The sequence below is a fragment of the Felis catus genome, chromosome A3, assembly GCF_018350175.1.
Source record: "Felis catus isolate Fca126 chromosome A3, F.catus_Fca126_mat1.0, whole genome shotgun sequence".
Classification (NCBI taxonomy): Eukaryota; Metazoa; Chordata; class Mammalia; order Carnivora; family Felidae; genus Felis; species Felis catus.
This window is the reverse complement of record NC_058370.1, coordinates 123,111,759-123,122,414: the sequence shown is the minus strand read 5'-3', so window position 1 is coordinate 123,122,414 and position 10,656 is coordinate 123,111,759.

Sequence of the window (10,656 nt, the reverse complement as noted above, 5' to 3'; positions counted from 1 at the left end):
TGATTTAGTTTTGGGGGTAAGCAAGATGAAAAAGGATGGCTGCTAGGTTTCTCGTTGGGAACCTGGGTAAATAGTGGTATCATTCATGGAGTCAAAGAGCACAAAAATGAAATTATATTTGGAAGTTCATGGTAAGTTAAATTTAAGATACATTATCTTAAAGTTCCTATGATGTATCCAATTAGAGATGTTTACCAGCATTTCATACGTAAATCTGAAGTTCAGAAGACGAGGCTAGAAATATTGAGATTGGTGCCATCACCATATAAGTAGTAGTTAAAATCTCCAGAGTGGGTGAGATCCCTGGGAAGTTTATAGTGAGTGGGCCTGTGTGTTGCAGACTAAGCCCTTGAGATACTGGCATTTTAAGGCACCGGCAGGAAAATAGGTGCTGATGACAAAGGGAGTGTTCCAGAGTATTAAATCTATCAGAATATAGTTGGATAAAGTGGTCATTGCATTTACTAATTAGAAAGTCACTGACATCTCAGCCAAAGGGCAGCATCAGTGAAGTGATGAAGCAAGAAGCCAATTGTTTGGGGTTGCAAAATGAAGGTGAGGTGAACAAATGAGTGCAGCAAATGGTGTATTTAGAAGATTGACTATAAAGAATACATAAGAGATGTTAAATAGGCTTGGAGAGGAGGAGCTTACAGAGAGAATAGCCTTCTGGGAAGCAGTGACGTGATGCTGGCTGTACCTCCCAGTGTCCAGGGCTGGGAATATTGGTGGTGTAATCTGTTAGTGCTTAGCGCCCAGTGTGATGTCTGGTGTTGGTATCCTCACCATATCGTGTCTGAAGGTGATGTGAACATGTTCTTGGCTTTATCCTAGCTTTCTATGCACCTGTCTTTTCTGCTTAAATCATCCAGAGTTAGTTTGTTTTCAAATGAGTATACTTACTGATATTTTGGTCTTCAACATCTAGACCAATGAAAGATAAATGAGTAATTAATTTAGTATTTGAGAACTCCAGGTTCAAACTTGGAGATCTTAAGTAATCTAAAAGTACATTTGTGTTCTCACTAGTCTTGTCTCTTTCTTTTATTTATTTCATTGCTTTTCAACTACCCAAGTAAGCAACCAACTGATGAACTAGGTAACCAAATACAGTTATCAATAATTTATTGACACTTCTCTTGTTCATTGATGTTCAGTGTGGGGGAATAACAGATTAAAGTTCCCGTTATCAAGGAATTCACAGGACAGCAAGGTAGTCTGGTGAAAACTATGAGAATAAATTGTCAGCTGCAGCATGTATACTCAACATGAGCCTTCCCAAGGCATTAAGTGTTTCTACACGTCATGTCTACCCTTTTCCTTGGGAGCACTTCAGAATTTTAAATAAACCTAAATAAGCCTATTTCTTCACCTTTCTACCATGCAACTTAGGGTGGATGGAATAGCAACTAAAGGCTCAACTAAAGCAACTTAGTTGGGGGGGGGGGGTGCTTATTAAAGAGTCTCCAGATACCACATGGGCATCTTCAGAAAAGCCCCTTACATTCCTAGAACTGATCTGACACCAATATTATGACTTTCCAAATAACCAAAGTGTCTCAACATAATTATTGAGAACTTTTAGTGCACTTAGTCCTATTTCTGCTATATTTTTAGTGATGTCTAAGAGATTGATTACATATTCCAAACAATGATATCCTTATACTCATTTGATAAGAATAAACTAGACAATGTTATGATAGAAAATAATTTATAGCATCTTAATGACTTAGCAAAATAGTTTATTTCTCTCTCATAAAATCTGCTGCAAGCTAATCAGACTCTTCTCCATCCACCTACCCGTGATATTCTGTTTTTGACAATCTCATTTCAACATGTAGCCTTCAAGATATCCAAAGTAGAGGGAAGAGAATGTTGGAGGGTCATGCATTGTCTCCTAAATGCGTTGGCTTAGGAGTGATACATTTCACTTCTGCTTGCGTTTTATTGGATAAAAACAGTCATCTGTCACTGCTAACTCCAAAGGAGGTTGGTAAATATGGAAGAGCTCATGAAATATTGGATTTATTTTACTGAATCCTCCATAACATTTTTTGGGAGGGGGACTAAGACCTAAAAAGTTTAGAAAATGTAGATCAGCTTACATTTGCTCATGCTTTCAACTATTCATCCATTCTTTTCATAAGCACTAAGTACCTGATTCTGTATTGGATGCTAATAATAAAAATAATGAATAGGTCTCAAGCTGTTTAATGCCTAATATAGGATTGAAATAATATAGAGACAAGAGACTGATCTATTTATCTACCTATCATATATTTATTTTACAATCTTAGGGAGTAGTAAAACAACAGCTGCTTGATAAATGCTTGTCTAATTATACTTCCTTCAGATTTTTCTTGAATATTCCCTACTCCATGAAGCATCCCCTTTACTGCTCTTTACATCCTCTTTACTACTGCATAGGACTCAAGCACTCCTTCTCTGTGTTGTAATTTAGTCTTCTCCAGAGCACTTATTAAAATATATGCTACTTATTTGTCTATCATCTCATTCCCCACGATATACTATACACTCAAGGAGGGCAAAGATCTGTTTTTTAATTCAGTATTTTTTCAAAGCTTCCACAATTATACCTACAATGCAGTCATCTCGATACATATTTATTGAATTACATGATTGAAGAAAATGATCAAAGCATAAAAGAAGTAAAACTGATGAGTGATGAGATTTTAGGTGAGAGGATTACTTTAACAGACACGGAGAGTCACGGAAGGTTTGATGGTGAACTGGGTAGTAGATGTGCAGGGTGCATAGGGATTTCCTGGAAGAGCCTATTAAACATGGTGTCACCATCAAGATGAGTGAATAAGTGGTTGCCTAAGAGCTGGGTGGATGAATGTGGGCAGAGGAAAATTAATCTGTATCCTCAGTGACTAATTACATACTTTTCTTACGAGCAAAGTGTGATGAGAAAGTCTTGTATTAGAGTCCGTCATAAAACTTCAAGAAACTCCCCATGATACTGGGATAATGGAATGCTAGAAAGATGTGCAACCTTTTGTGCTACAGACGATAAGTGTTCCAGAAACTCATCAGAGTGAGTAAGCTCAGGGTTGGGAGGCAGGTTACAGAGATAGTTGTTGTTATTTTTTGTTTATTTCTTTGTTTTTGAGAGAATTCAGCTGAATCAGTGAAGCAGAACAAGAACACACTAATAGGTTGGCTGGAAATGATAGAAACCTAAGTATCCCTCAAGGGCCAGTATAAATGTCTCCTTTCCTGACCATTTCATTCTCTTCTCTCCTCTCTCTCGCCTCGCCTCGCCTCTTCTCTCTCTCTCTCTCTCTCTCTCTCTCTCTCTCTCTCTCTCTCTCTCTCCCATAAATGTAGCATCCTCTACCCTCTACATACTACTATTTGGGGTATAGGTGAATTTGCCAAAAGTGAATTAACTGAATGCCCAATGTGAAAATGAAATTATTTGCTGAAAATATAAATATACTGACTATAATCTGTGATAGGAATGAATAGCAGTGCTAAGCGTTTTTAACAAACTATTCTGCTTTTTGTGAGCCAATGCCTAGAACATATTTGGCACTCAATTAGGTGCTCAGTGGCTGAACTTTGGAGTTCAAAGTTTTAGGCAAAAATATCTTTATTATTGTCTTCTTTGAAAGTAATCTTCCTAAATCAGAAGCCTGAACAGCAGCAGTCCATAAGATGGTAACATACATTGAAAAAGCACCAAGTGGTATGTTCATTTTTGTTTCTGATTTATTGTTCATAGACAGTAGGTATGCATTAACTGGTTTTATTTTTACACTAGAATTCTGTGCCCTTTGTGCAAGATGTAGAAGTTAATTGGCAGCTAACTCACTTTGATGACAACTTTGGTGTGCTTGAGGGACATATTTTCGTAAATTGCCACATTTTTGATAGATTTTACCATGACTGGTTTACTTATAGATTGTTATTACGCTCCAGTAGGATTCACTGCCTCTGCTCTGCACAGATGATGGGGTAGAAACTCATGCTCTCTTACTTCTTAGCAACAATGATAATAACAATGTATATGCAGTGTGTGTTTTCACAGCACAGCAAAGAAAGAAGAAACCCAAGAGAGCCCACACAGCCATCGGAGCATTTACTGTGAAACTAGAACAAAGTACTATAATTTCAAAGATGCTGTTAAAGGCATCTTGCCTTACAGAGAGGCACTGAAGAACACATCCATTAGACATGAACTTTTGTTAGATCTGCGAGCAGGCTTTTCTCTAACAGAGGTCAATAATGTTGTTTTCAAGCTGCTTTCTGCCTGAAAGCAGTTACCACAGGTTTGCTAAATCCCAAGGAACCGAACTCCCAGTGGTTTGAGTCTGAGAGCACTGGATTGGCTTTCATTTCCAATATCATGCTTCCTGGAGATTTAGGAGAATCACTACCCTTCCTCCTTAGAGCCTCTGTTTTCTCATCTTTACAAAAAGAGATTTATGATTATGTGAAATTCAGGCTCCAATCAAATTCCTCTTTGATGATGAAGTCTCAGGTAGTGGGTGTGATGAGGAAGGGGATAGGGGAAATGTACATTTCAAGATGTGAATGGTAGAGTGTGGGGGCAATTTAATCTTTCTCAGAAATGGGCACAGGCCTAAACCATGCAGGGGATTCTGACTTCATGAGAGGAGGTAGTAGAATTGGCAGAACAGCGCCTTGCTGTAAGCCTCCCATGTGCAGAAGGTGACCCTGGACAGGTGGTCTTTTGAGTTACACTAGTTCCTTATTTAGCAATTACTGTCAAGGAGCAAACTGTCATTGTAATAAATAGCATTTTTACCATCAAAGTTTACTCTATAGAGCTTAATTAAAGAAAAGTCACTTTATTTGAAAATTTTAACCAACAAAGGAATTACCTATCTACCTGCCTTCTTGAGAAAGGACAAAAGACATGGTTTAATCTTTTATAGCAACCAAGGGTCATTATTATGACAATAGATTACTGCGTTGGGGTGCTAACATAGCTGCTGGGTCACCATATAGCTCACCCCTGCACCAGGCATTCCTATTCTGGGATGGATCAAAGCAGACATACAAAGATCCCCTACCTGTGCTCCCCAATTTGTTGACAAGTTCTACTGTATCTGTGCTTATAAGCATGTGCATAAGAATTCCACATTTTCCTTAGACTGTCCAAGAGGTTCATATCCAAGTTGTTAGGAAACACTGAACTATGCTAAGTAGCCCTCATAGCAATGTTCATATGGCTGATGACATGCTTTTAACAGATGCTGTCACCTTCATCACCTGGCACAGTGTGGGAACAAACTGCATGGAAAATAGACTGTATTTTTAAAACATACGGACTTGGATCTACACTAGCAGTTATGTTCCTTAGTGACTTAAAGAATTTTTTCAATAAACAGAACAACTCAATTGCATGTTGGTTCACTGGCTAGCAAAATTCCGCATGTTAACTTTTTGAGATCTTATTTCTCCTTTATAACCCCCTGGCATCTCTCATGCTGTGTATTTGCTATTTTGGATATCATTAGTCACCTTTATTATCCATCATTTCAGGTAACTTAAACTGTATATACTTCCTTCGGAAGAGGCACAATGTAATATCTGGGCCTGATATTTGAGGCTTCATTTTTTAAAATTCAATTACATTGTAACTGGAAAGAATAGTGACAATTAGCAATGTAAAATGCAAAAGTAATTAATAACCATAAGCATGTGTCAGACCCATAAAAGACCAGTCCCCTCCCCTACTCACTCTTCCCACCTGCCAGACCCTCAATCTCGGTTATTATATTCCTCTAAATTCCAAAACTGCAAACATGGCACTTACTTACAGTATGATTTATTACACCAAACCGAAGCTCTGCTGAGCCCCTCTGGTTTATTATTAATAAGGTACCTGTGAGGTCACCATCAAATCTCAACAAGATACAAGTTTCCAGAGTGCTAGCAAGAAAAGAAAATCTTGGCTGATAGAAAAAGAGGAATTCTCTTCCAGATTTGGGCCCAGTGCATTTGGCAAAAATAACAAAAAATGTACATCAGCAGTTTTGTGTGTGGAGTATCATGTTTTGCAATTTTTAAAGCCCAGTTGAAAAATTATATTGCTGTGCATGAGAACCATTTAGATAATCAGCTACCTGTTTTCCAGTAGAATTTCAGAGTTCATTCTTGTTATTATGGAGAACAAATGTGGTTGCAAATTAATGGAATCATGCTCCTTGGAACTGGGAGAAGTCAGACAAGACTGAAGACTGAATATCTACCAGGAGTTAAGGAAGGACCTAGGTAACTGGAAGGATGCCAGTAACTTCAATATTTTAAACAAAGGACTAGGCACCTTAAGTGAGGCCCCAGTAACTTATGGCTGAATTTTAAGAAGTACACCTAGCTGAAAATTATACTGAATTTATTTAGCAGCTGTTATGGGTCCAGTATTGTGCTTTTAAATAAGGGGAAATGTCTTAACATAGATCTTGTTGTCCATAACCTTACGGTCCATTTGGAAAAACCAAACAGAATATTTAGGGGGCAATTGATTACTGGGCTGCAACTTGTGTTAAGTATCTGAGGAGGGTAGGTGCACTCAGGGTAGGTTTACTAGAAATGTTGGGGCTTGAACTCTACCTGGATATTAAGCATCAGGGGACAAGGGAGGTGAGTAAGCAAAGGACAGGGTTGGGAGTAAGAAGTTGAGGAGGGGAAGAGGAGAGAACTATAAAAGCAAAATGCTTCTAATTCAAAGGATACATTTGTGAGTTATTTGAAGCCATGGACTATGATTAATATATGTGCTGTGACATCCTGCTCAATGACTGGTATAAAATGAGGCTAAATATACATGATGAATGGACAAATTGATGAATAAATGATTGAATGAAAAGAGAGCTGGGCTTTTTTCATCTTGATTTGTCTACAACCTCACCCCTTCCTTAGTGTCCACTGCAATGTGAGTATGAGTTCAGGATCCATGGTTTGGTGTCCAGAACCATGTCCCAAATCCTGGCAAATTTGAAATTAAATTCTAATGTTCCCGCCTGACAGCTGGATAACCTTGGGTAATTCATTTTAACTCTCTAAGCCTCATTTTTCTCATCGGTAAAACAGAGAAAATATCATTCATCTTTCCTTTTTATTGTGAAGCCTGAATAAGAAACAGTTGATAAAGTACTTTCTCTAGTGCTTGAGACATTATACTTTGGTATTAAACTTAGGTATACTAGGAAAGACAACTTTACTAGGGTAAAAATGTCTACCCAGTGAATTTTATTCATAAATATAAATTATTTTGAATCACAGATCCTTGTTTATGGGAATAGCTAAAAATAGATTCTGGTGGTCCTCACTGGGTGATGTAGGAACACTAGTTCTGAATTCTAAGCTCCTGAGACACCACTGCTTGTTAGGGTCTTGTCATCATGTCTAAACACATGGAACAAAGGGGAACACAATCTAAGCGCTATTTCTCGAGTATTCTCCCTTCTTCCTACACTTCTTTTTAGTAAACAAATGCCCTGCTGCTTTCTGGAATTGTCGACTTTATCACTGGAAATAATATGCAGCATAAAAGTTATTTCAGTCTGAGTCAGACATCTACTTGCATTAGAAAAGAAGAGCTTTGCTGATGTTTGGAATGTTTCACTTAATGAAAACTAGGAATGATCTAGATTCACTGGCAAGCACACTGGCTAAGAAAGTTTCTTAAGAGTATTACTTTATGCTTGGAGTTAATTGTGTACAATTCCCACCTTTCACTGGCTTATTTACTCCTGAAAATAAGATGCCATTTCTTACTTAACTCAGTGACATTACCTCATAGATATAATGGCTTGTGTAAACAAACATACTCTTCTCCCCACCCCCACCCTCCACCGCCCTTTCTGCCTTCCCACCTTCCTTCCTTTCCTTTTCAGTATGTACTGAGTCATACTCCTCCATATCATTGTTTGTTTTTTGAAATCTCTGGATGGATTTTACTGTTTTTCTGGATAAAAAGAATGAGGCTTCTGGGTATACAGAAATCTGCTGTGATTATTTCTGGGTACACTAGCCACTACTCTGTGTGTAATGTTAGGTATTTGGGGGCAATATCAGGAATCCAGTTATAGAGTCTTGATGACTACATAAAGAATTCTAGCTTTATAATAAGTTGGAATGAGGAAATGGATGAAAACAGAGATATCCCTGAGATCATAATGCAAATTAACAAAAACCCTTTGTCAGGGAAGAGGAAAAACAAAGAAGAAGCAGAGGAAGGGATGAGCCTTTTAAAAACTCAGAAATGTTCCTCAGTCTCCTCGTGTCCATTATCCTTCCCTTCAAAATACATACAGCAGCCCTAGAACAGAGCCACATGACTATTATACTAGTAAGGGCTCTCCAGAGAAAAAGATCCAATAGTTGAGAGTGAGAGAGTGAGTGAGAGAGAGAGAGAGAGAGAGAGAGAGAGAGAGAGAGAGAGAGAGATTGATTGAGCATCCTGGAGACCCAGAAAGAATCAGTGTTTCAGTTCATGTTCAAAGACAGGAAAGAATTGATGCCCCAGCTCAAGGCAATAAGTCAGAAGGAATTTCCTCTTATTTGTGGGAGGTTCAGCTGTATGTCTGTTCTATTCAGGCCTTCAACTAACTGGATGAGGCCCATCCACACTGGGAGAGCAATCTGCTTTACTCAGTATGTACGTTCAAATATTAACCTCATCCAGAAACACCTTCACAGACATACCCAGAGTAATGCTTCACCAAATGTCTAGGCACCTTGTGGTCCAGTTAAGTTGACATAAAAATTAAGCATCACATGTATAGAAAGGCATGAATGTCAACATTCAGTAGTAGGTGACATAAGTGCTCTGACAGTGGAAGAAGAAGAAATTTTACTCCTTCAGAGCATGCTTTGTGCCATTACCTGGAAAGTGGTTTGCCTGAGCTCACCATGTGCATGGAGAAAAAAGCCCAGTGAATATTTGGTATTTGTGAAATATGCCTTCCCTATGATCCATGTTTTATTTCCACCTATTCCTGAATATAAGCCTGGATATGGCACTGTAGCTAAACACTAAATTTTCTCATTCTGTGTCATTAATCTTTGCTGATCACTCAGTGCCTATTGTGAGCCTTTGGTGGAAATGACAAAACCTGCCTCAGCAGTGGCTCATTAAAGGCCAGAGATAAATGGCCATAAAGTGTTAGTTCAATGTTTCAGTTTTGGGGCTAAAATATATAAAGCTCCACATATTATCTGTGTACAGGTTTTCTTCTTCCACTATGTAGGCTTGGCTCATGTTGGATAGAAGGCTGGAATCTACTCTGAGCATATTGTTATCATCCTCACTTCTTTGCCAAAGCTCTTTGATTGGCCATTAGCAAAGTAAAAGATGAAAAAACAGCTTCCTGAAGCCACTTAAATCTTTCCTATAACACAGAAGGCTAACACAGATGGTAGGAAGACAAACTATAGTTGAACAAGCTAGAGATTTGGTCCTCGTGTTGCGCCTAATTGATTTGACCGATTTCTGAATTTGCCAAATTAGCCCGGTGAGTGTTTCTCATGCTGCTTTCTTACAGTGTAAAGTTCTTTCCCTTAAAAAAATGCCTTTGCCCCATCTATCACACACCTTGTTCAGCACTGAACTGTGATGCCAGGAAGGCACAGTCCTGTCCTTCCTACTAATACCGAACACAGGTGGGAAACCAAAAGTTCATGCCAAGAACTGGGTAAGGAGTTTCTCTTATGTGAAAGGGCTTTCATCCCAAATTAGCTCAATGGGATGAAAGAGAGTTTCAATATTTTGAAGCATAGATTGACAAATTGATATGAAAAGAAACAAGACGGTTTGTAGCACAGAACCTGGATGATCTTAGAGACATTTTCTCAAAGTCAAAGATGATCACATTATCCTGAAAAACCTTGGCTGCAAAACTGAGCTGTGCGGAGGTCTGCAGAACATACCTACAAAGATGCAAAGACTGGAGGCACAGAAGTGTGAAAACTCCATTCAGGCGGTATGAAATGAAGAAAACAAAGTGATTTTAAATACTCCTTCATAGCCCTAGCTCCTTTTAAAAAACCCATTTATGCATTTATTTATCTTAAAACATTTTGTATTGTCTCTTTGCATGCTACTCACTCCCACCCACTCTTCCAAATGTAAGACCCACAAATTCATGAAAGTTGCCTTATTCATATTTGTATTTTTAGAATCTCGACCACTACATGAGGCAAAGGTTTCCAGGAAGTGTATTTGGATTAGTTTACCCAAAACACACAAAACTAGGAAATATTCATTAGCACTTGATATCAGGGAAAAACCAAGTGTAAATAGGTTCAGCTTGAGAAAAAAAAAAAAAGGGTTAATTGACCCAAGAATTCCCACAAGCAAAGAAAGAGTTGTCCACAAGGGTAAATGAGTAGGGTAATTTAATGTTATCCCATCTGTATTCTTAGGCTCCAAGTGGTAGGGCTGAAAGTCAAGATCTAGCTGTGACACAGTGATGGGGAAATGCTTAACTGATAACATAGAAATGAGTCATGGTCCTCCCTCACATGGAACTTTTACCATGCATGGCATGTGAACTGAAGAGTCTATTTCTATGGCAGTATCCAACAGTACTGGGAACCAAGGACACATGGAATGAAGTCGCTTCCACTGAGAGAAGTGGCTTACTGTTTCTTCCT